Consider the following 27145-nt stretch of genomic DNA (forward strand, 5'->3'; position numbering starts at 1 on the left):
TCATTTCTTGCTATGGTAGGATGTGAACTGACACCTCTCCAATCAAAAAAAAATGACAACAGTAATGCTGAAAAAAGAGTCATATCTTGTTGAAGCTTTTCATCTTGTACTCGTCAGGACAATTCACAAAAAATACCAATGTCAGGGGAAGCAACATATTTATACTATCTGAAAAGAGAGTGCTGATTGGTTGGCAAGTGGATTCAGATTGGTAGGGGCATTGCCATGGAGAATGCACCAGTGGATGGTGACTAACCGTTAACTGCCAAGTATTGTTTGAAATTGACTCTGATTGATCAAGGCATTGCCCTGGGGAATGAACCAGTGAATGGCTGTCACTTATTTTGTTTAGCTGAAACAGGCTCAATGTTCTTTCTGTCTTCAAAGAGCAGGGTTCTTTTAATTAATATATGTAGCTTCCAGTACACGCAAATGCACCACACTGCGAGCCTGACTGACTGGTTGTCAGCGTAATTCTTTTACACACTGCAGATTATTTGACACAAAAATTGATAACATTTTACTTTCAAATATGCTGAAAAATGATCAGTGATGGGACCTATACCACATGCCTGTGGTACCCTTCCCCCCGTGAGAGTCAGTGTTTGTGGAACCTGTACCCAGGGGGAGTCAAAGTTATGGATTAACTTTGCAATTGGGAGTCTAAGCCAACAGTTTCTGGAAACAACCAAGAGTCCCATGGGATCCTAGCCACAGGGCCAGAAAATACAATCTCTCTATAGAAAAGTAATGGTCTGGTATATATTTCTAATCTCCTGGCTTCCTTGTAAACTATAATATATGTAAGAACACAAACCTATTCATTTTTGTTTGGTCTCATCTACACGCTATCTCATTATATGTCTCGATCCCTTTTCTTTACAGCCACCATCTGATACCATTTACTTCCTCTTGAGCTCAGTTACACAATTAGCTTCAATGAACTTACCCAATGACTTATTGCATGAGCTGTTTAAAAATGTCCATCTGATTTCCCTCCTTACTCCTAATTTTGTATTCTAACCTTCAACCATTGCTCTGGGATTCTCTTCCCAGACCATTCAGCATTGTCCCACCTTCCATTGCCTTCTCGAAACCTATGCCTTAAACAAAGTTTTTGGTTCTCTCCCCTAGCTTTTGTCTGTCTCTCACCCCTTTCCACATGCACCTTCAGATATTTTAATACAGTAAAGCGGTTTCATGATTGTGTGTGGCGGTGACCCCCTGGATTTGAACCTCTCATACTTAATTAAATTGTCAGGATTATTTTTGCCTCCCTTTTGCAAAACAAGAGCAGCAAAACATCCATAATCTTTCCTCCAGAACTCAAGTTGCTAATGTTCAGGATCATGTTTCATCCATTTCTCCCATTATCAATCTAGGAAGAAGGTGGCAAAAGCAGGAGCTCATTGAGGTATAGAACATAATAAACAGTAATAACTCTGCTTCTCTTCCAGATGCTGCCTGACCTGCTGCAAATATTTCCAGCACTTCTTGATTTTATTTAAGGCTGTAATGAGGTCTGAAGCTGTGTGGTCCTGGTGAAACCCAAATGGGCACCGGTAAGCAGGCTAATAGTGAGTAAGTGCCACTTGACAGCACTGTGAATGATGCCTTCCATCACTTTGCTGGTGATTGAGAATAGGCTGATGGGGCAGTAATTCAGCTGACTGGATTTGTCCTGTTTTTTTATGGACAGGACTAATCTGGGCAATTTTTCACATTTTCAGATAGATGCCAGTGTTTAGCTGTACTGGAGTTGCTTGACTAGAATTACGGCTAGTTCTGAAGCCAAGCCTTAGCACTACACCTGGGCTGTTGTCAGGGCCCATAGCCTTTGTTGTATCTAGTGCATTTGATATCATACAGAGTAAATTGAATTGGCTTCTGTGATGGCAGAAAGCACAGGAGGAGCCAAGGTGGACCACTCAGCACCTCTGGCTGGAGATGGTTGAAAACGCTTGTCTTTTGCACTTACATGCTGGGCACCACCATCATTGAGACTGGGAATGTTTCAGGACCCCTGTCCTTCTATTAGTTGTTTAATTGTCCTAATGCATTGGAAGCATTCAATTAGTTGGTCTTGAATTTAATACTTTACTCCTGTGTTACACATCCTAGTTCTGTGTTAAATACTTTAGCCCCATCCTACATCCTTTACTTCAATTTGAAACTTTAAGGAGCACTTCAATGCTTTAAATTCCGATTATTGCTTCTTTTATGTCCTGTGTAACATGGTCCTGCAAAATTGCAACATGTGCTATTATTAATAAATTATAATTAATTAAAAATGACTTTAAAAGAACCTGAAAGAACCTTATATCAACATATAATTCAGCGCATAATGAAGCATTACCCCATATTAAAGCTTATCTGGAGCTGGATATGTCTGTTGTTGTGTCAAGAATGTACTGAGCAGTTTATCAACATGAATTATTGGAGTCATGGCACATATAGATTATAAACACCAGGAGCTTTTGGCATATATGTGACAAGTAGTGTATAGCCTATATATTATCAATGGCTGCTCAGTTTACATCACATAAATGGATGTATTAGTTTAATTTGATAAACAGGAGTTGCTGTTTGTAATACTCTAGAGTAAAAATGGAAACTTCTGAAAATATAGAGCAGGCCATGTCAGTCCTCACCTCAGAAGCCAAGACATTACACCAGATTTTCTCTCCAGGGTGGCTAACCGATCTGCTGTCTGTTCCTGCAATGTTTGTTTCTCTGTAGATTTATTTATTTTTCTTTTTTTTTTAATGTCATAGTGCCTCATATTGGCTGAAGCGATTGCATAGAATATGCAGCACAGAAATAGGCCAGGGTTATTTTCAAATCATGCCTCCTCCATCCTTCCTCATCCAACTCTATCAGCATAACCTTCAATTTCCTTCTCCCTCATATGTTCATATGTTCATTAGCTTCCCTTTAAATGCATCTCTACTATTTGCCTCGCTACTCCCTTCAGTAGCGAGTTTCACATTCTTACCATTCTCTGCATAAACAAGTTTCTTGTGAATTCCCAATTTGATTTCTTGGTGACTATTGCATTTGTCAGCTTCTAGTTTTCCTCTTCTCCGCAAATGTAAACATTCTCTCTCTGCCCGCTCTGTCAAAGCCATCCATAATTTTAAAGACCTCCATTAGGTCACCTTTCAAGGGTAAAAAGACCAAGACTGTTCATCCTTTCCTGATAGGGATAACTTCATAGTTCTGTTATCATCCTTGTAAATTACTTTTGCATCCTATCCAGTGCCTCTATATCATTTTCTAGTATGGTGACCAGACTGTACACGGTACTCCAAGTATGGTCTAACACATTTTGTAAAACATTTTTACTTTTCAGTTTTACCTGTCCAGAAATAAACCCAAGTGTTTGTATTTTTCTGATATGACCTTACTGGCCTGCGTCACAACATTTAGTGATTTTGTATTTTTACTCCCAGGTCCCTTCGCTCCCAAATAAAATGTGATCTCCTTGGGTAAAATTTTTAGCTCGGCGGGCGGGCGGGCACGCACCCAACCCAACCGAGCATAAAATGACGGGCGATGACATCGGGCATGCATCCCAACGTCATTGCGCGATATTTTGGTCGGCGAGCGGACGCCAGAGTCGGCAGTGCGCCTGCCAACAATGAAAAGGCCTATTAAGGCCATTAAAAATTTAATCAAAAGACATTTTTCGCTGCCCATCCACCCTTACAGTTGCCGGGCAGGCGAAAAGGCTAAGCGGCCTTTGCACTTTTTTGGAAACCTCACCCACTCATCCATGGGCGGAACGAGGTTTCCAAAAGCAAATAAAAATGGAATAAAACGTAATCTTTTCATTAATAGCATGTCCCTGCTCATGTGGCAGAGTCACATGAGTCACATGAGGGGACATGTTTTATAACATTTGTAAAATCTTTAATTTTTTTTTTAAATCAGTTCATCTCCCTGAGGGAGCTGTGTGCCTCAGGAAGATTTGCAAATGGTACTCGCGCACATGTGCTCGGCCCACTCGCACCCCCCCCCACCCGCCCAACCCACCAGCATGAAATTGCCTTCCGGCCCCGATCGCGGGCGGCGGCCGGTTTCCCGACCACCCCCACCCGCCCCCGCCGAGCCCACCTGACATGGGTGAAATTCTGCCCCTTATTTCTCCTACCAAAATGTAATAGTTGACTACTACCTGCCATTGGGAGCTCAACAGAATGGAACATCAAGAAAGATAAACAGAGAAATAAACGCTATGAGGAAAGCCCTGATCAAAGATGGATACAATGTCAGATAAGATTCTTAGATCACCCTAAGATCCACAGATTTGTTTGGCTTTGTATGCCTGATAATGGATTCTCCCTTTGCTTCAACAGATGAAAGTTCAAAAGGAGATCGATTGTTCACCATGTATGTTGTTGTCATTTCACCTGTAATGTTAAACCAAACCATGATTTGCAGATCTGATGGCAAATATTACATATGAAGACACTGTTGAAAGGGCTGCTTTACAGAGTACTCACTTGTCCTGCAGGGGTCTGAATGTTGAAATTGTTTGATGTGAGAGACTTCTCCATTTGGATCTGTATTAGTTTGCAATCTTCCATGCTAAAATTAATTTGCTTAATTTTAGCATGGAAGATTGCAAACCAATAAAGCAGGCTGAAAGCATATAATATGAAGTTACCTTCAGAGCAATGGCATACTGAGGAATCTTAGTCTGGGTTACAGGAAGTAGTGGTGAAAGGGTTAATATTCAAGTTGAAATTCTTAATTTTGACTTCTGACGCCAATAATTGAACAACTGCTTCACACCTACAATAATAGGATGTGTAAAAATCCACAGTTAGCAAATTTCTAAAAAATAATAAACAAAAATGCAATAAATTAGTACTCCATCTGTTACTTAACTGGATTAACTGGAACTTCAAACATCCTATGCAAATGTTGGGACACATAAATGACTTATAAGGTGAAGTTTCAGACATTTTCTTGCAGAACGGACCCAGGGATTCCAAGGCAAGTATCAGTCTGGCTGCTAACCTCAAGTTTTGCAATTAATGTACGTAAATGAAGTTGGTTGTTAATCATTGCACATATTTTATTATTGAGTCAAATTTATTTATTTTTTCATTACTTGATCCTTGTAAGGACCTTAGGTCCATTTGTATATAGTTAAGGTGAGTGGAACTCTTATAGTGAAAATATCCAATGAATTAATGACTAGACATGCAAAGCAAATCTTTATATGTATCTTTATGTGTGTCAGCCATGTTTATAGCATTTATAAGATTTTTTTAAAATTTCTGTAAGTGATTATTGATATAACACAGATGAATTTTAGTTCCTATTAGTTAATGAAGTTGTTTAGTGACTTAGTAACATTTAGTTGTTGGTAGCATGAAATCCAGTGTCAAAGGATTCCTTCAGCTTATTCCCATCTCAACTCATTTAAATCGAATGTAACTACTAACATCAGTTCTGAATGACCAGTCTTGTCCTTAACTCACGACTGAATGTTTTTTCTTTCAGAATGGCACTCATGTGGTTCCTGGGTGTGTTGCTCGTTGGGACTTTGTTATCTGAGACTGATGGAGTTGCATTGGGTAAGAGGCCGAACCCAACTGATCTGTTCTATCTCACGTAAACTCACAGAATATGAGAGATTGAATCTGGCTCTACTGCATTGTATTGTGTAACATCAGAATAAAAGAGGCTGGTGTTCCCCAAATATACCTCAGCTTGAGAAAGGAGCAATAAGATGAATAGGAGAAAGCAAACAGAGAAACTTGAAGAATCTCTTGTCACTATATATGAAACTAGATGTCATAATAAAAAGTTGAGTACAAATGCCAAGTCATTTACGACATGGAAAGGCTGATACATAAAACTTTGACAGCACTCTTCTTAGATAAGGACATTGGATAAATTCCATAGTTGGTCAAACTGAGTTAATCTATGCAGTGGGTAATAATTCCCAGGTGTAGTGCTCAAGTTCTGGAGTACAATGTTGCAACATTGATATTTATAAAGCGACCAAGAGTTTGAATCAGGTTTTACTTAATGGAATGTTCATCCAGAGATTGGAATTGTGTCCAACATGAGTCTGTTGAAGTCTTTGAATTAAGAGCAGAGGTACATCTAATTAATACAACTTAAAGGAAAAATTTACTAAAGTTTTATATATGAGGTTTTTGAGAAGTAACAATGAATTAGCTAATGTGAGCATTAGCAATGAAGAAGAAAATGTTTCTGGCTTTTGAGACCGTGAGCACGAGACTATGCGAGGACAGTCGTAAAATGCAAACTCTTAAATAATTCTACAGTTTGCAAATGACACCTAATTGAGAGCAATGGCAATGATACTAACCAATGTTTGATAATCCAAAAGGTTTTGCATGATCAATTGAGAGGTGGTCAGTGAAATTCAACAGGAATAAGTGTAAAGTTATGAGATTATGGAGAACCAAGAAAGTGGATTACATATTAAATGGCAATGTTAATGAAGTGAAAGCAGAAAAAGGACTACATGGGCTGAATTTTCCTCCCATCGGGTGGGTGGTTGTGTGGGGGCGGGCGGGAGCAAGCATTAACCCAATCGGTGCCCCCAATAGGGTGCGCGCCGCCATTGTACGTGGGCGGGCCAATTAAGGCCCACCCAGCGTAACGCACACCCAGATGCGCTGTGCACTCCCTGCTTGGGCGGGGGGGATTCCATGAGCCGGGGCCTGCGATCTTTCGTGCGCAGGAAATCCCCCTGCGACATGGAGGTGCCTCAGGGAGATTAGTTTAAGCTCTGGAACATTTAATAAAGGTGAAAAAAATTTGAAGGACATGTCCCCTCATGTGAAACTGTCACATGAGCTGGGACATGTCCATTAACTTTTTCAAAAATTTTTATTTAATTAATAAACACTTCATGAAACCTCATCCTGCCCGTGGATGAGGTTTCATGAAAAATGCAAAAGCCGCCTGGGCTCTTCGCCTGCCCACCAATCTTAAGGTTGGACGGGCAGCATTCTAACAACTTTAATTACTTTCTTAATGGCCTTAATAGGCCTTTGACAGTTCAGCAGGAATCTAAATGACGCCAGCCCGATGTCACCATGCGTCATTTTATGTGTCGGTGAGTGGGCCCCGCCCCCATTCACCTACGGGAAAATTCTTCCCCTTGTTTCTGAGAACAGGTTGTAAAATAATTAATTTAGTCTTCACAAACAATAGAAAAGGACATAACATTTTTAGAATGTATAGCTAAGGGTGTGACTTATGCACCTAAAAATTTCACACACTTGAGCTTACCCAAAACTCTGTTTCCCGTGTCCTAACTCACATCAATGACCTTCTTTCCATCATAAGGTCAGAAGTGGGGATGTTCGCTGATGATTGCACAATGTTCAGCACCATTCACGACTCCTCAGATACTGAAGCAGTCCATGTCCAAATGCAGCAAGACCTGGACAATATCCAGGCTTGGGCTGACCAGTGGCAAGTAAGATTCACACCACACAAGTGCCAGGCAATGACCACCTCCAAGACAGAATCTAACCATTGCCCCTTGACATTCAATGGCATTACCATTGCTAAACCCCAATTATCAACAGCCTGAGAGTTACCATTGACCAGAAACTGAACTGGACTAGCCATATAAATACAGCGGCTACAAGAGCAGGTCAGAGGTTATGAATCCTGCAGCAAGTAACTCACCTCCTGACTCCCCAGAACCTGTCCACCATCTACAAGGCACAAGCCAGGAGTGTGATGGAATACTCTCCACTTGCCTAGATGAATGTAGCTCCAACAACACTCAATAAGCTTGACAACATCCGAGACAAAACAGCACGCATGATTGGCACCACAACCACAAACATTTCCTCCCTCCACCACCGATGCACAGTGGCAGCAGTGTGTTCCATCTACATGATGGTACACACAGCTGCCAGTATGGCAGATGGCAAGAACTCCCCAGGCCTCCTTAGACAGCACCTTCCAAACCCATGACCAGTACTATCTACAAGGACAAGGGCAGCAGATACATGGGAATATCACCACCTGAAAGCTCCCCTCCAAGCCACTCACGATCCTGATTTGGAAATATATCGCCGTTCCTTCACTGTCACTGGGTCAAAATCCCGGAACTCCCTCCTTAACAGCACTGTGGGTGTACCTACATCGCATGGACTGCAGCAGTTCAAGAAGGCAGATCACTACGACCTGATCAAGGGCAATTAGGGATGGGCAATAAATGCTGGCCTAGCCAGCGGCGCCACATCCCATGAATGAATTTTTAAAAAGCTGAGACATTCACCTACTGACATATGGGAGAAATTTAATGCTCTCCCTGTGGCGAGTTTGGTGGCAGGGGACATTTAATTGGCAGGAGGGTGGCGGGTGGGGACCCCACTGCCTTCCCACCTCTAACCTGATTGAGTCTGGGGTGGGGAAGGTTTGAGCCTTCCCACCTACTGCCAATTGAGGCACTTAAGTGGGCAACTAATGCCCACTTAAAGGCCTCATCCCACCATCATTGGCATTAATCCAGCAGCGGGCGTTGTACTCACAATGGCAGGAGCCCGAAAAGCAAACCCTGTCAGGGCTCCTTGCAGGTTGCCCGGAGGACCCTTTATTCAAAGGCACTCAGTGCCTGGTCGAGGGACCCAGCATTGAGTGGGGCGGGGTCGCTGAGAGTCACCCCTTGCCTTTGCTGTGAAAACAAATGAAATATGAAAGAAGGCCAGGGGTTTTTGTTATAAATTTGTTGCATTCCTTCTTGGAATGTATGGTTGAGGTTGGTTAAAGCACAACTGAGTTACAGTGTCAGTGGGGACACTGCCGTGGGATCCCCTGCTCAGAGGCCAAAGCCCCTGATGGGGGTGCTTTGATGTAAACTCCCCTGTGATATGCCCCTTGGTCCAAGGCATGATCCACCAAGTTTGGTTGAGACCTCAGAGGAGTTTGTCAACAAACAAAGACAGCCAGACATTTCACTTTTATATATATGGTAGGTAGATAAATAGATTTCACCACTAACACAAAGTACTTTCAGAAAAGAAGGCTTTGGGAAACAAATGGTTTATTGAATTTTAATATCCCTGATTAAATCATCTCCCCATGTCATTCTTTCCACAGACAGCCTTGCATATAGTTTAATGGTGTTAACAGGTGCTTATCGGTGAGTGTATCCTACTTCAAACATTGATTTGAACTCCTGCTGAGATCATATTTCCCAAACTGGCAACATTGTAAGCTAATATATTTCAAAGATTTCCTTCTGCACACTCAGTGCCATCTAGAAAAGATACAAAGATCTTCCATGCAATTTCTATTCATAATTATTTGTTTTTTGTTTTACTTTGTTCAGGATTCTGTCTCAGAAAGCCAGATTTTACTAACTGATGCAGAGGATGGAGCACAAACATCGGCGTGGACTGATTGGGATAAATAGCCTCTTTCTGTGCCATGTATCCAATGTAATCCTATGTATGTAAAGTGAATACACCCTCAGCTACATTGAGTTGTGAGACAATCATTTTCAGCCAGGAAATGATCTGAAATTAATTTGGAGCCTGCTGGATTGTTCTGTAACATTCAAAGTCACTGTGCTTGATTAACTTTAAACTTTTAAGGTGAACTTTTTAAGCTATCTAAAGATAATTTTGCATTCATTACTTTGGAAAGTGCAACTAAATAAACATCTTTATAAATCCAGTTTGCAACACATTTGTAATGCAGAATCTCAAGATTTAGCTATTCATTTTCCTTTTGCAAATTACAGTGAAAATTTTTAATTAATTTGATATACAAAAAGAGAACCAACATGATCATCAAATTTGTCAACTTTGTGCCACCAGTGTCTTTCTATTGGTGGATGTGCACCTGAGCAGGTTCTGAGCGACTAGCATCAATCCCCAAAAAATTGGTGAAAATTAGCATAACTTTTTCTGGACAATCAGCCCCAAATTGCCTCAATACTGCTCCCTGCTGCTTTACAAACTGGCCCTGCGGGATGAGCAGTGTGTGCTCCACCAGAACCCATTGAGGAATACTCAACTTCCGCTTTAGGGAAAGCCGGATCCCTGAATGCTGTAGTCCTTAATATCAGTGAATGTGTCAGCGTTCTTTGTTATTGGAACCAGAAAATCCAGGCCACTTTAAATGTCAATGAAAAATAACAACTATGCAACTTTTTTCAAAGAAATAAATATACAACTGATATCGCTGCGAAGAGCATCCTGCAGTCAGCATCACGGTGAAGCAGTCTGGGAAGAGTGTCCTGCAGTCAGCATCACGGTGAAGCAGTCTGGGAAGGGTGTCCTGCATTCAGCATCGCAGTGAAGCAGTCTGGGAAGTGTCCTGCAGTCAGCATCTCTGTGAAGCAGTCTGGGAAGAGTTTCCTGCAGTCAGCATCGCAGTGAAGCAGTCTGGGAAGAGTGTTCTGCAGTCAGCTCTTGTTGAAAATAACAAGAGTGACATCGCAAGACAGCACAAGAGAGTGGTGGAGAGATCAGAACCAGCGCGAGTGCAGGGAAGCTTAAAAAAGTGATGTCAGCACAAAGATGAGAGCTGATTGGTGAGTGGTGGGTAAGTTTTTTTCTCCAGTTTAAAATAGATTAAGCTAAGGAAAGGTAAAGGTTCTAGTTTTTATTTAAAGTACATAAATAATTTAACTTTTTTTACTGTATTTAACTTAAAGTAAGGGTTTTTTTTTCAACTAGAGGCATAGCAGGGTGGATCAGTCCCGTGTTATGTACCACCTGCAACATGTGGGAAGTCCTAGACGCTCCTTGCGCCCTGACCGACCACATGTGCAGGAAGTGCCACCAGCTGCAGCTACTTGAACTATGAGTTTTGGAGCTTGAGCGGCAGCTGGAGGCACTGAGGTGCATCTGCGAGGCTGAGAGTTTCACGGATAGCGCGTTATTAGACGTGGTCACCCCACAGCTTACGGAAGTGCAGACGGAGAGGGAATGAGTGACCATCAGTCAGAAGAAAGGTGTCAGGCAGGTAGTCAGGGAATTCCCAGGGTGCATCTCGCTTGAGAACCGTCTCTCTGTGTTGGAAAACAGTGAGAGTGACGGTTCCTCTGGGGAGTACAGCCATGCTCATGGCGTTGTGTTTGGCTCAGCTGCACAGTGGGGGGAGGAAAAAGAGGGGAAGAGCAATAGTGGTAGGAGACTCGATAGTAAGGGGAACAGACAGGTGTTTCTGCAGCCGTAAACGTGACTCTAGGAAGGTATGTTGCCTCCCTGGTGCCAGGGTCAAGGATGTCACTGAACGGCTGCATGGCATTCTAAAGGGGGAGGGCAAACAGACAGAGATGGTGGTACATATTGGTACCAACAACATAGATAGAAAGAAGGATGAGGTCCTGCAAGCAGAATTTAGGGAGCTAGGAAACAGATTAAAAAACAGGACCTCAAAGGTAGTAATTTCTGGATTACTTCCGGTGCCATGCGCTAGTGAGTACAGAAATAGGAGGTTAGTCCAGATGAATGTGTGGCTGGAGAGATGGTGCAGGGGGGAGGACGTTAGATTTCAGAGACATTGGAACAATTTCTGGGGCTGGTAGGACCTGTACAAGGCAGACAGGTTGCACATAAGCTGGAATGGGACGAACATCCTTGCGGGGAGCTGTTGGGGAGAGTTTAAACTAACACGGCAGGGGGATGAGATCCTGAGAGAAGGGGGGGATGCACAGCCAAAATTAGAAGAGAGAGCAAGTTAGTCTGGAAGTAATAGAAATTATAGGCCAGTTAAGACACAAGGGAGTTTGGCAAGGTTGGATGGTATTTATTTTAATGACGAATAAAGCAGATGAGTTGAGGGCACAAATTAACACATGGAACTATGATGTCATTGCTGTAACAGAGACATTGTTGAGAGAGGGGCAGGATTGGCAGCTCAATATTCCACGATATAGGTCTTCAGGCAAGACAGGGAAGGAGGTAAAAGAGGAGCGGGTATCGCAATATTGATTAAGGAATCAATAACATCAGTAAGGAGGGATAACAACTTAGAAGGCTCCTCAAATGAAGCCATATGGGTAGAACTTAAAAACAAGAAAGGAGCAATCACATTGCTGGGAGTGTACTATAGGCCCCCAAACAGCCAGGGAGAAAAAGAAGAGCAGATATGTAGGCAAATTTCAAAGAAGTGTAAAAATAATAGGGTAGTAATAGTGGGGGATTTTAACTTCCCCAACATTTACCGGGTTAGTCATAGTGTAATAGGTTTAGAGGGAGCGGAATTCTTAAAATGCATCCAGGAGAGCTTTTTAAGCCAGTACGTAAAAGGTCCTACAAGAGAGGGGGCGGTCCGGGACTTAATTTTAGGGAATGAAGCCAGGCAAGTGATAGAGGTATCAGTGGGGGAGCATTTTGCAGATAGTGATCATTACTCTATTAGATTCAAGGTTGTTATGAAAAAGGACAAGGATGGGCCAGAAATCAGAGTTCTAAATTGGGGGAAGGCCAATTTTAATAAGATCAGATATGATTTAGCCAGAGTGGACTGGGAGCAGCTACTTTTAGGTAAATCTGCGTCAGAGCAGTGGGACTCATTCAAGAAGGAAATAGGGAGAGTACAGGGCCAACATATTCCAGTAAAGACAAAGGGTGGGACCAACAAATCCAGGGAACCCTGGATGTCGAGGGATATACAGGATTGGATAAAGAAAAAAAGGAAGGCTTATGGCAGATACCAAGGGCTCAAAACAATGGAAGGTCTAGAGGATTATAGAATGTGTAGGGGGGAACTTAAAAAGGAAATTAGGAGAGCAAAAAGGGGGCATGAAAAAACATTGGCAGATAAAATAAAGGAAAATCCACAGTTATTTTACAAGTACATTAAGAGTAAGAGGATAACTAGGGAAAGAGTAGGGCCCATTAAGGACCATAGTGGTAATTTGTGTATGGAGCCGGAAGACGTAGGTAGGGTTCTAAATGAATACTTTGTGTCGATGTTCACAAATGAGAAGGGCGACGTGGGTATGGAAATCAGGCAGAAGGACTGTGATATAATTAAAGAAATTAGCACAGAAAGGGAGGAGGTTCTATGTGGTTTGGCAGGCTTAAAAGTAGATAAATCTCCAGGCCCGGATGAAATGTATCCCAGGCTGTTGGGTGAGGCAAGGGAGGAGATAGCAGCGGCACTGGCAATAACTTTCAATACCTCTCTGGCCACAGGAGAGGTGCCAGAGGACTGGAGGACAGCCAATGTGGTAACGTTATTCAAGAAGGGAGGAAGGGATAAACCAGGGAACTACAGGCCAGTCAGTCTAACCTCAGTGGTGGGGAAACTATTGGAAGCAATTCTGAGGGACAGAATTGTCTACGCTTGGAGAGGTAGGGATTAATCAAGGACAGTCAGCATGGTTTTGTTAAGGGGAGGTCATGTCTGACCAATTTGATTGAATTTTTCAAAGAGGTGACCAGGTGTGTAGATGAGGGCAATGCATTTGACATAGTCTACTTGGGCTTCAGCAAGGTTTTTGATAAGGTCCCGCATGGGAGACTGATAACCAAGAAAAGAGCCCATGGGATCCAAGGCAGTTTGGCAAATTGGAACCAGAATTGGCTGAATGGTAGGAAGCAGAGGGTGATGGTCGAGGGGTGCTTTTGTGACTGGGTGCCTGTGTCCAGTGGGGTTCGACAGTCATCGGTGTTGGGTCCCTTGCTGTTTGCGGTATATATAAACGATTTAGACTTGAATGTAGGAGGGTTGATCAGTAAGTTCGTGGATGACACGAAAATTAGTGGGGTGGTAAATAGTAAGGAGGATAGCCTTAGATTACAGGAGGATGTAGACGGGCTGGTCAGATGGGCTGACCAGTGGCAAATGGAATTTAATCCGGATAAGTGTGAGGTGATGCACTTGGGTAGGACAAACAAGGCACGGGAATACAGGATAAATGGTAGGACCCTGGGAACTACCGAGGATCAGAGGGACCTTGGTGTGCATGTCCACCAGTCCCTAAAGGTAGCGGGACAGGTAGATAAGGTGGTTAAGAAGGTATATGGGATACTTGCCTTTATTAGCTGAGGCATAGAATATAAGAGCAGGGAGGTTATGATGGAACTATATAAAATGCTGGTTAGGCCACATCTAACGTATTGCATGCAGTTCTGAATTATAGGAAGAATGTGATTGTACTAGAGAGAGTGCAGAGGAGATTTACCAGGATGTTGCCTGGGCTGGAGAGTTTTAGTTATGAGGAGAGATTGGATAGACTGGGGTTATTTTCCCTGGAGCAGAGGAAATTGAGGGGGGACATGATTGAGGTGTATAAAATTATGAGGGGCATAGATAGGGTAGACAGGAAGGAACTTATCCCCTCAGTGGAGGGATCAATAACTAGGGGGCATAGATTTAAGGTAAGGGGCAGGAGGTTTAGAAGGGATGTGAGGAAGAATTTTTTTTCACCCAAAGGGTGATGGGAATCTGGAACTCACTGCCTGAAAGGGTGGTAGAGGCAGAAACCCTCATAACATTTAAGAAGTATTTGGATGTGCACTTGCGATGCCATGGCATACAAGGCAATGAGCCTAGTGCTGGAAAATGGGATTAGAATAGTTAGGTACTTGTTTGACCGGCGCAGACTTGATAGGCCGAAGGGCCTTTTTTCTGTGCTGTAGACCTCTATGACTCTATGACTCCATTTTGGACTCATCTGCATGTTTTATGCTTCTATTATATTCTTTAGAAAGTTACATATAACCACGTTTCGCTGTCTAACATAAGTGAGATTATTAGTTTGAAATATTCAATTCCAGCATTTAATTCAAAGGGGAAGGTGTAAAAGTGCTCTGGGTGTTTTTTCTGTCATGCCTCATAGAAATAGAGCTGTTCAGTTCATCAAAAAACAAGCATTTCTAAATCCCTGTTGTCTCTGTAGACCCTGTAGGCTGGGTACTCTGTTCCAGACTAGTTTATTCAGTTTTTCCAGCTTATTTTCTTTGTACTGTTCAGCAAGTGCCTATGGTAGGGTTTGAGCCACATATCAATCAGGCAATGGATCAATCCCTAGCATAGCTGAAAAAAAGAGCTTGTGGACACTCCTGGAGTTTGACACAGATGTTCAAACAAATTACAGGTTTGTGCCAGGAGAGCCACTCAATAAATTCAATGTAACATTAAGCTGTTTAAATTGAGCTCCACTGGCAGCATGTCCCAGTTTAATGCCGATCAGAGGCTCTGTGGCCTTATCCTGGTCCCCTATTACATTTCTAGGCTTTCATCTATTAACAGTTATAACTTCACATCATGTTAATTAATACCCTTGTCACAATGTAGCACTTTCATACAGGTTTAAACAGAAAGCAGCTACTCCCGCAGGTTTCGGCCATGCTTTCAACAATATTGCGGCCAATTTGTTTTTGATTCAACTCATCCAATTAATAAATTCCATAACAAATCATTTCAATTTTCTCAGGATGCATACTGTGCGGCTCAGAGCTGCTATGTTTTTATGGTAGATGTTGCAGATGCTGAGAAACCCCTGGGCAGTCCGTTTATACAAAGAGCTGTATGTGAAGCCATCGAACTGATGGGCAAAGCTTATAAATGGACCAGAGACCAGTAAGTAACGACCTCAACAACTCTGACTTAACTACCATTTCTATGAGACATCTAGCTTGTAATATGAATACAGATTTATCTATTTCACTTTCTGAAATTGAAATGATTGATTTCTGAAAACATAATCCAGCATTCATAATAAATACAGCCGTACAGTTCTCTACAGGTCCTTCTACTCACAGTTTGTTCAGTTTCGAGGACCTGAAGATAAACATTTTGGTGCAACAGTGACCAAATGTGCACCTTTTGCGTTCAAACTTTTTAAGGCTCTAATTTTGGATTTGGGCATTAATTCTGATCCTAGAAGAACATTCCTCCTTTGTCAAAAGGAGCACAGAATAAATGTTGGTTATCAGAAATTTAGGAGGAAAGATTAAGGAAGGGTAACTTGCTTTTCTCTTTAAATTAATCTTGGAAGTGACTCAATTAAAATATTAAAGTGAATGAAACCATGTGACCATTAGACATGTTTTTGATCAATGAAGTATGTTGCTTTGGTAAGCTTCCAGAGTTTCAAAATATCTCACAACAAACAAATTACTTTTATTTTTCAAATGTGCCTGTTGGTATATAGGTAAACATTGCAATCAATTTGTACACAAGATCTCTCAAACACCAGGTAAGAGAACTAAGGAGCTGTATAATGATCAGCGTCTGGAATCTGTAATCCTTTGCGACTGTAATCGGTGTTCTTATATAACGAGCTGCTTTTGTAACAGAGTGGCATTGTATCTTAAGTTTATATTCATAAACAGACTTCCTCCATCTAATCTAAGCACTTCCATTTCCAGACAAAAAAAGAAACTGAGCAAAAGGTCCCTAAAACCGATAGACCTTCTGAATTTCTTTAAGCAACCTCTGGCAGAGACCAGGATTGCGGTGCGATCTGCAGAGTACATGGAAACTGCCCTGAACCTCATACAACACAATGTTCACCAAGTCCACAAATGCTCACTGAATGCATCAGGTCAGTTTAGAAATGATTTCAGCTACAGACAATTGAAGTTCAGACTGAACTAAGCTGAACCCAACAGAGACGGTGTGAATGTGGCTGGGCAGCAACAGGAATCATAGAATCATGGGATAGTTACAGCACAGAAGTAGGCCATTCGGCCTGTGATGCCTGTGCTGGCTCTCTGAAGGAATAGTTCACCTAGCGCCACTCCCCCACCTTCTCCCTGTAGTCCTGCACATTTTTTCTTTTCAGATAATAATCCAATCGTCTCAAGAGCCTTGATTGACCCTGCCTCCACCACACTCTCAGGCGGTGCATTCCACTCCTAACCATTCGCTATGTAATAAAGTTTTACCCCATGTCACTACTGCGTCTTTTTCCAATTACTTTGAATCTGTGCCCCACGGTTCTCAATCCTTTCACCAATGGGAACAGTTTCTCCCTATCTACTCCATCCAGACTCCTCATGCTTTTGAATATCTCTATCAAATCTCCTCTCAACCTTCTCAATCCAAGGTGAACAGTCCCAACTTCTCCAATCTATCTATGTAACTGAAGTTCCTCCTCCCTGGAACCATTCTTGTGAATCTTTTCTGCACCCTCTCTGATGCCTTCACATCCTTCCTAAAGGACAGCCGAGCCAGTGTTTTATGCAGGTTTAACATAACTTCCTGTTAACCCTGTAGATAAAGCAAAAAATGTCATGTGGTTATTAATCACACTCTCAACTTATCCTCCAATGATTTATGCACAGACCAAGGCCCCTCTGCTCTGCACCCACTTTAGAACTGTAGCCTTTATTTTATAATGTCTCTCCCTGTTCTTCATACCAAAATGAATCACTTCACACTCCTCTGTATTAAATTTCATCTGCCACTTCTACCAACTTGTCCGTGTCCGTTTGAATTTCTACACTATTCTCCTCACAGTTCACAATACTTCCAAGTTTTGTATCATCTGCAAATTTTGAAATTGTGCACTGTACACCAAGGTCTAGGTCAGTGATGGGAAATCTAGGGTAGTGAGTGGGTCGCATGAGTGGCCCTCCTTTATCTCAGTGTGCTGCAAGATTGAAATCAGGCATGTGCGATCCATTATATAATTAGGAGCAAATTAAATTACTGGCAAATTAACATAAAAAAGTGCAACATCCTACGTCCACCAGTGTTGTAAACAAGACAGTCTCCCAGGATAGGGTAACTTTGCTAACTGCGCTCACATGCCTAGAATTTGCGGGGCTTGCCAATTGAACCGTAGCAGCGCTTTAATTGGACGCACGGCACTCACAGTCAATGTTGTGTGCAATCAGCATGCACCTCACTTCACGTGCCCCTGCTTTGTGTGCGTATCACATTAATAATACTTGTAGGGAAAAAACTACACAGACAGGAATCCTGCACGTGGGCAACGGTCAACAAAATGTCTCGCAGGCCTCAATCAGAACCCTGATGGGCCTCAGGTTGCCCACCATTGGTCTAGGTCATTAATATATGTCAAGAAGAGCAGGGATCCTAACAATGACCCCTGGGAAACTCCATAAAAATCTTCCTCTAGTCCTAAAATCAACCATTAACCCCATTACTCTGTTTCCCATCACTCAACCAATTTTGTGTCCATGTTGCTGCTGTCCCTTTTATTCCATGAGCTCTAACTTTCTGACAAGTCTGTTGTGCAGCACTTTATCAAATACTTTTTGGAAGTCCATGTACATTACATCAACAGCAGTACCCTCATCAACCCTCTTTGTTGTTTTATCGAAAAACTGAAGCAAGTCAATTAAACACAATTTGCCCATAGCAAATCTGCCCTGGCTTTCCCAGGAGCAGACTTGTTCAATTGCATTTGCTGTGTTATACAAATCAAACAGCCCTTGCCACCTTTCTCATAATTTCTCAGAATTTCTGCCCACCTTTTTCTGTCAGCTTACTATTCTTGGTTGATGCTGTTGTTTCATGCTGTATGCCTTCGGTCAACCAAAGTTCCTCTGATGGTGCAGCAATGAATGTAGTTTAATGTACCCTAGTGCCCATGCCCCACCTACTTTATCTCCAGGCAGGCAGAGAATCCTGACTCCGCACTTACGAATTTCCAACTTCTCTACATATTATGAAGAAGCATTGTTATGAATTTGGGTCTGTGGTAGATTGACTGGATGTTCACTGATGGGAATCATTGAATTCAGTTGTTCCCATAAGCACCCTGTGTACTCTTAGGGAATTGTCCTTAAATCTACCTATACAGTGTAACAATGTGGCCTTGTAACCGGAATCACATATCCATGACTTTTGCAAACAGCTTTCTTCAATCTCTTTGATGGTGGATTGCGTTTACATTGGATGAGACGAGGCTTAGTTTGAATTAAGTTGTCATATTCCACCATAAGGCAAATGCACAGAGAAATAGTTATCAGCAGGTTTCCCTGGTTCAATCGATTCAACTTAACTCTGTAATAATGAAGGTAATGACTACATTACAGTGCCCCACTTCAGTGGGTCATGTTGCTTTATATAAGCGGACAACCCCCTCTGTATTCTGCCTTTTTCAGCCTGCCTTTCTGTATTGACAAACCCAGGTTGCTTTTTAGATATTTGTGCCTTCTTGTCCCTCATTTAATAGACAGAGAGAGAGAGAGAGAGCAAGAGGTTTTCCAACATAATGGGTGAGAGGCATTTATTATTCAGAGAAGCCAAGAAATCATCTATTGTTTAATCTATGAAGAAAATGTGTTTCATTTACATCAGCGTGGATTTTTTTTGGAAAAGAAACTTGAGAATACACTTTACTTTAAAAGAAAGCATTAAAACCAATACATTTTCCCAATAGTTTTTGATGAAAAATGATCAAATTAACCCTGAAATGTGTCAGGCACTAATAGAAATTGAGCACACTTTCCAGCTGTCCATATCAAATCCAACCAATGAATGGGCTGGGAGCATTTATCAATACTATTGAATACTATTTATCAGCACTATTGAATATATCCAGTTTGACACACTTACCCAACCAGAAAGCAGTGGAGGCTGGGTCATTGCATTTATTCAAGGCTGAGTTAAACAGATTTTTGATAGACAAGGGAGTCAAGGGTTATGGGAGGCAGACAGGAAAGTGAAGCTGAGACCAAGCAGAATCAGATCAGCCATGATCTTAATGAATAATGGAGAAGGGCTGAATGGCCTACTCCTACTCCCATGTTCTTATGTTCTATTTGAAATTAAACTTGGAGTGTTTGATTTTTGCACTTATTATTTGCATGGAATGGTTTAATTCTCTGTTGATACATTTCCTTAGTATAATGGGAAACCACCATTGAATGTAAAACTCAGGCTGCTCAGACTATGCCATCTCTTTTTGTGGTATCAGATCTTCCAGTACTGCCGAGCCTTTTTTCCCATGTAATGGTGAATGAGGCCTCCCTTGTTGCTCTCCTTAATTGAATAGCAAGTGTCTGTGGGGCCTGTTTCCTACCAAGTGCTGCAGGTGAGGAGCTCTTGCCAGCTTCTATCTGGTGCGTTCAACAGTTGTTAAAAATCCTGTCAGTTAAAGTAGAGATCTATCCAAGTCTACTGTTAGCCACTCTGCCCTATTATCCAAAAAAATGCGGAGGTGAAACATAAAATTTTGCAGCCTGTTGCACATATTAGTCTTTTTTTATAAAATATGTAAGATTTTGGAGCTTGACTCCCATTTGCTGAGTTCTTCCAGCTGTGCGCTCCCACAGTGCTGGCTGCAGCAATCCCACATTCATTCGATGTGAAGGAATCAGGCGGAGGCTCTCAGTTACTGTTCACTTTGAGAACAGCACAGAATTGATTGCACCTTAAAGGAGGACGTTGACGTGATCAATATATGGCCTCTCTGGTCACAGGTAAGCATCTGCTAATCACTCGCATCGGAAAGAAATCTGGAGGAAACACTTACAGTTTTCGTCGTTCCAGTCTCCTTATCTATTTCCACTCTGCACTTTCTCAGCTGTGTTGTTGGTTGCTGTAACTTTGCGAATGTGTAACAAACTGAACCATGTGAGGATAGCTCTTTCATTCACAAAAGTGGTGCCTGCATGAAAATGATGCAGGCAGGGGCCAGGGTTGGGATGGAGCAGGCAGGATAGTGATTGAACTCAGTCTGACCAAGAGTTTTCTGCATATAGTCTGACCACGAGAAAGTCATCCAACATTTTACTGATTCCCTCAGTTCTTGTCTTCATGTTTCAGATTCCTACCCTGAGGGTCTACAGTCAGTCTGTTATTGCCGAATTCTGTCACATCCTTTCAGCAGCAGGAGGAGAGGGTAGATTTCCTGTGAGGGGCTTTTCTATTAGACAAGATAGTGTCAGTTCCATCTGTTCTTCAATGTGAGAAGCTGTACACTCACAAAAATTCCCTGTAAGCAGCCTGTTTGAGAACAGGTGGAGTTCTCACATGAGTGGTTATGTGGATCAGAGATCAAACAGCTAGTGGCACACAACAGCAGGCCATATTATAGCTCAAACCAACCAACACAGAACCTGGATTGTGGTGATAACACTAGGAATTTACTAACTCTACCTGTCAGTGCTCCAGCTGTAACAGAAAGTCAGATTGTTATTTAATTGATGCAATTTGTGTGTGAATTTTTCACTGATTGGAGCTGATAATGAGTGTATGTTTCCTGCAGATTTGTTAACAGCGAGTGACCTGGACACCATTGCACAAGTCACAGGCTGTCTAACCATACGTCAGCCCCCAGCCTGTAAAAGTGACTGTTTTTCAGACCGATACAGGGCCTTCTCTTCTGTGTGCAACAACAGGTAGGAACTGCTGGTGCTGGTGACCACTGTCTACTCTACTTCAGTGATTAACTGCTCAAAAAATGCAACCATTCACTAAATGTTTCTATCCTCATTCTGATTAATATTGATTTATAATTATCAATGGACCTTGTCCTGAGAAGCATTTAATTAATTGTAATAAAAACAGAAAATGCTGCAAATACTCAGCAGGTCTGGCCGCACCTGTGGAGAGAGAAACAGAATTAACGTAACCTTTCATCAGAGCCATGCATGCATTACATTGATACGTAGGATCCTTCAAATGTTGGCAAGGGTCTTAAAGGAAGAGAGCGAGAGGTGGAAAAGGAAAAGGTTTGGCAAAGAACAAGGTGGATTATAAAAGATTTCATCAAGCCATAGACATGTTTGCAGTAACGAATATTCTTTACTTTGGGTAGATGCACATTGAGGAAGTGGAGCCTTTCCTACTGAAGTATTTTAGAGTATGTTTTGTTGGGTCCCACTGATGGCAATGATGGCCCCCTGTACTATGGGAAAAGTAGCAACCTCATAAAGCTTGTTGTGATGCAAAGGTGATGAATTCCCCAGTTTTTCTGAACATCTCCTCCAGCAATTCAGCTGTAAATTTTCACCTGGTTTGTCAGCACTTTTCCAATTTCAAACTAACACCTTGTCTGTGGTTAGTGTTATTATACTTCTTTGAAATATCACAATTGATGCATGAATCTTTGAATTTTCCCTGGAATCCAAGTTAGCACTGACATTTCCTGGCTTGTCTTTCCTTCACGTATCCATGACTGCCCTTGTCATCTCTGATTTTTACTGTTCAAACTACTGAACCAATTTAAAATTATGTAGAAATTATGACATGGAAATTGAATGGTTCCAACCTTTGAAGTTGCTGTATCTTCTCCACACGAGCCTTAACTTCTAAAACATTGTACAAGAACATCCATGTTTATATCTTATCAAGATTAAAATGCTATTTCAGGCAATCTTATCTTTCAATCATGAATTAGCAAGATTGACATTTTTGCTAAAACTGTATAAATATATTCGCCTAAATAGTTTTGGCATTTAGCACGTTATAACTATAAAATAGTAAAACTACTAAAACTACTAAAACTTCTGCCTGATTCTTTGCTTATTCAGATCCTTTTAGGATCAAAATTTCAGTCATAGGTCCAATCACTGAAACCCTACAACAAAATATTTGAAGCGAAATTAAATCTATAATGTTAGGTTGATTGTAATTTTCCTACAAAGCAAAACTACTGCAGAAACTTCCTGCCTGCCATTTAGCCAAACTTCCTATTGACAAATAAACTTTGTGAATGTTATTGTCAGTCCTTCGCTTATAGAGATGCCACTTGTGTGAGTTTTATTCAAATCAAGTTACAGTTTTGGATCAGGCGAATTGGGGGAAAAGAAATGAATGTTTTGTTTCCTTGATTTCCAGGAGGAAGTTTCGCCTGGGAGCGTCTAACCCAGCACTCACCTGATGGCTCCCTGCTCGCTATGAGGATGGGGTTTCACTTCCACTGGGCTGGACTCCAAATAAAAGACTATCAGGATACACTCTGCCGCTGGTAACTGTTCACACAGCAGGCAGAAATAAATCCAATTCGCTGTGGGATTGATAGAAGAGGTTTCTGATTACTGTCAGTTGTAGTGAACACCACCATACTGGGGACAGGCAATGAGGTGCATTAGTACTGGGTCCTTTCACCTAGAGGTAAATCCAGCCCAGTCAGATAGGATGAAGCTCTCTTCTCTCTTCTCATCCTTTAACATTCTTTTATGGGTTATCTTTGTATCGAGTCAATGCAGTTCCCTGTGATTTCAGGCACAAAACTGTTCCTAAGTGCAGTGATAACTGGCTGTAGATTTGCAGCATCATTTGGAAAGGCTGCAATGCTGATTAGTGCACTAGTGAGTCAGGATAAAAAATATCTCCTCCTATTGGGTGTCTCTGGAGCTGCCCTGTTGTGTATGGTGTTGTTATGTCTTCAGCTTTTGTCAGGGCCCTTTTCGATTACTAACATGTCACAGAGGAGCAGCAAAGTTGGCTCAATGATGGATAAACCTTGTTTTGTTTTTATGTAATGAATGCTTTACACTTCTGCTCCAGGTTCGAGAGATGTCCAACAAAATCCTGAAACTACCCAACGAAGACGCCCTTGGATTCAGTGTTAAGTCATTTGCTTAGACAGTGGGGTCAGTGGATTAATCACGACATGGGTTTAAGTCCTGTGTATGTCAGCCTCTAAACCTTCAATGATGGCATCAATTGTGAAAGAACATGTGTTCAGGGATATCCCTGTTTCCCAATAAGGGTGAGGCCTCCATTCTGCTCCTGAAGTTCTCTGTATAACTTGTCCTTTTCCCTCCTCTAAAGCCATGAGCTATACATTTTACATAGGCTCAGCAGTGAAATTAAAAACATTTACAAAAATAGCACTTTTCCTGGAGATCCACCTCAAAATTCTCAACTATAGGAAACTCTCTAACCTGGCTTGAACAGCAGTCTTTACACGTGATAGATTTGGAGAGTAGGAATAGAGTCTTTTATTAACTGAAATATTAAATAAAGCGGAATATGAAGAATAGTGAGGAATCAAATGTTGTATCTGATTGAAAAAGTATTCCTGAAAATGAAGATGGGGCTCTGTTATTGAGTAGAACTACACTTTCAGATCAGCAACAATGTGGTATCAACTATTGCAAACCATTGGAAAGAAATAGGGTTAGTGGGATTGCTCTAGTAAAGATATATTGCATAATTTGTTCTGGACATTGAAGAAGGGCTCTTGAAATCTTGATTTTCACTCTTCTTTACACCCTCTCTACCAAAGCAACATCCTTCTGTAGTCAGTGCCCAGGGTCAAAAACTGTGGGTGTCAATGGGTTATTTAGAGTTAATGTGACTTATCTTTCCTTTTGCTCTAATACCTTGAGCTGTGTCTGTCCTTGATTTGCATACTGTAACTTATCACAGCTATATATTGTTTGGATATTTTTTCCCGCATGATTGACTTGTGCTTAATTTGAAAATATGCCTTCATTCATTATCCATGTGTAGTTCATATTTGCTACACCAACCTGCATTATTTCACATTTCTACAAACCAAGCAATAATCCCTTAGCCCATTCACTTGATTTATTCAGAACTGTTTGAACACTGTGGAATACTATTCACCTACCTACACCAGTTACCAAGCCATGTATCTTGGTGTCCTTAGCAGATAAACAATGACTGGACCCAGCAGGACACAGGACAACTCCTTGTGGAATTTCCCTAGCCACTGACTCCATACAGAGTTTCTTCCACTTCCCATCACACCTAAAAGTGTTGTATATCTTTCCTGACAGATACCCCCAAAGGACACCAGGATCAAGGATAGGAACACCTGCTTGCCTTTCTTCCGATCGGCTCCTGCGTGTGGAAGTGGTGAACTGGGCTCATTATTTGGAGACTTTAACACTCGTCAGCAGATCAATGCCCTGACCTCTTTCCTTGATGTTAATGAAGTCTATGGCAGCACAGAGTGTCTGGCCAACAAACTCAGAAACCTCACCAATGAGCTTGGCCTGTTGGCTGTCAATGAGGAATACTCTGACAATGGATTGGAATATTTACCATTTAGCACCATTTCAAGCAACCTTTGTGGAGGCATGGGGGAAGGCTGTTTCTCCGGTCAAAATTCAACTCCATGTTTTATTGCTGGTGAGTAACGGCTGGATCAAGAAATCCTGTCACATGCCACCTTCATACAGGGCATTCCTTTCACATATACAGCTTCACCCTTGCAATTGTATAACACCCTTCACAGGAATTTAGATTGAAAGGTGTTAGGAGATTATCATGTAACAAATGATCTTGCAGGGGTTGGAAGACATCCAAAGACAAAAATAATGGAAATATTAGATAAAATAAAGGATACTGGGAAAATTGCCACCCAGTTCGAACAGGCTATTAGCTGGTCAAAATTGGCAACACCACATTGCAGCCTGTTCCTGTTACCCATACGATCACTGCCATTTTCTTCAGCCGGGCACACCAGGTGCAAGACTATCTGTAATACTTGTAATGAGAATTGGGTGTAATGTCAGTTGCAATTTTGAGGTACCCATGGTGGTGTGTATATGCACATTCCATCCATTGTTATTATGCAATACGGTCTTACCAGTGATGTGTAAAAAGGCCACTCAGGTAAAGGCAGGTTTTCAGTTGAAGATTTTGTGAGAAGCATGAATACTACTCTTAGCCCTATATATAAAATCCCAGCCTGCTGCTGGCAAATCTGTACTCACCCTCACCACCATAGGAATGAAAGAAATAAGCAGATAGTGTGATTATTTTTGTGATATTGCTTGACAGCGAAATGTTGGACACTAGGGTTATTGAGGGGCCCTTCTTCAAATAACATGTCCACCTGAGAGGGGCAATGGGGACTCAGTTTAATAACTTATCTGAAAAATAGCATCTTTGGCAGTGCAGCTTTCCCTCAGTACAGAACTGCAATGTTAACATTCCCTCTGTACTGCACTGCAATGTTAACATTCCCTCGGTACAGCACTGCAATGTTAACATTCCCTCGGTACAGCACTGCAATGTTAACATTCCCTCGGTACTGCACTGCAATGTTAACGTTCCCTCGGTACAGCACTGCAATGTTAACATTCCCTCGGTACAGCACTGCAATGTTAACATTCCCTCGGTACTGCACTGCAATGTTAACATTCCCTCGGTACAGCACTGCAATGTTAACATTCCCTCGGTACAGCACTGCAATGTTAACATTCCCTCGGTACAGCACTGCAATGTTAACATTCCCTCGGTACAGCACTGCAATGTTAGCGTTCCCTTGGTACAGCACTGCAATGTTAGCGTTCCCTTGGTACAGCACTGCAATGTTAACGTTCCCTCGGTACAGCACTGCAATGTTAGCGTTCCCTTGGTACAGCACTGCAATGTTAACATTCCCTCGGTACAGCACTGCAATGTTAACGTTCCCTCGGTACAGCACTGCAATGTTAGTGTTGTAGTGTGGCGGAGTCGCCTGTTTGTAAGAGTTGATCTGCAGACAACTTTCTGAGCGGAAGCATTAGATTATTTACAATACAACCAGCGGAAACTACACGTGTACTTCCAACTCCATCTCTTTGTCTACATTGACTGTGGAGGTAGCCCACACTGGTAACACATTGGTTAGCACAGATCATGTGATCTTACGTCACAGGACTATTCTTAAAGGTACAGTCCAACATTTAACAAAACCATAATTACGCCATTCCTCCCCCTTTAACTTTGCTGTGCATATTGTATTTACAAGTACACTTATCTCATGACATTATAATATTTACATAGTTCATGAAATTTACAAGTCCAGTCCTTCAGGTGGTTTCCTGATTATTGTGGAACATCACAGCTCCACAACTTCAAATTCTTTTTCAGGACCCACATTCTCTGGAACTGCATGAACATCAGTTACCTCAGTGGGCACTTGCAGTTCAGTGTCTTCCACTCTGATAGAGACATTGGGCATGTCAGTCCTTGGTTGAGCATCTTGAACAGGAAACACTGATTCAGTAATGGTTACAGGTGGAACCATATCTTGTTGTGGTATCTCTCTTTTTCTTAAATGGTCCACATGCTTACAGGTGACCGTGCTTTCCACTTCCACATGTACTGATAATGATCTGGTCACTGAAGTTACTTTACCCAGTAACCACTTCGGTCCTCCACCCAAATTCTTTACATATACTGCTTCTCCAACAGTAAATTGTCTCTCACGGCTATGCAAGCCATGCATAGCTTTTTGGTTTCCTTGTCTCTTCTCCACTTTCCTGTCCAAATTTGG

The 27145-nt window shown here is 41.8% G+C and overlaps 1 pseudogene across 1 annotated transcript in view; it reads left to right on the top strand.

Annotated features, from left to right (window-relative positions):
* LOC144684301 (eosinophil peroxidase-like) overlaps positions 1-27145 on the top strand; it is a 69104-nt pseudogene that overhangs the window by 15708 nt on the left and 26251 nt on the right. Inside the window, exons 4-10 of the transcript XR_013577472.1 lie at positions 4359-4414; positions 15413-15558; positions 16350-16525; positions 21167-21299; positions 22741-22870; positions 23413-23617; positions 24654-25030. The product of XR_013577472.1 is annotated as an eosinophil peroxidase-like (transcript). The remainder of the gene's footprint in view (positions 1-4358; positions 4415-15412; positions 15559-16349; positions 16526-21166; positions 21300-22740; positions 22871-23412; positions 23618-24653; positions 25031-27145) is intronic.

The sequence above is a fragment of the Cetorhinus maximus genome, chromosome 9 (assembly GCF_964194155.1).
Source record: "Cetorhinus maximus chromosome 9, sCetMax3.hap1.1, whole genome shotgun sequence".
NCBI lineage: Eukaryota > Metazoa > Chordata > Chondrichthyes > Lamniformes > Cetorhinidae > Cetorhinus > Cetorhinus maximus.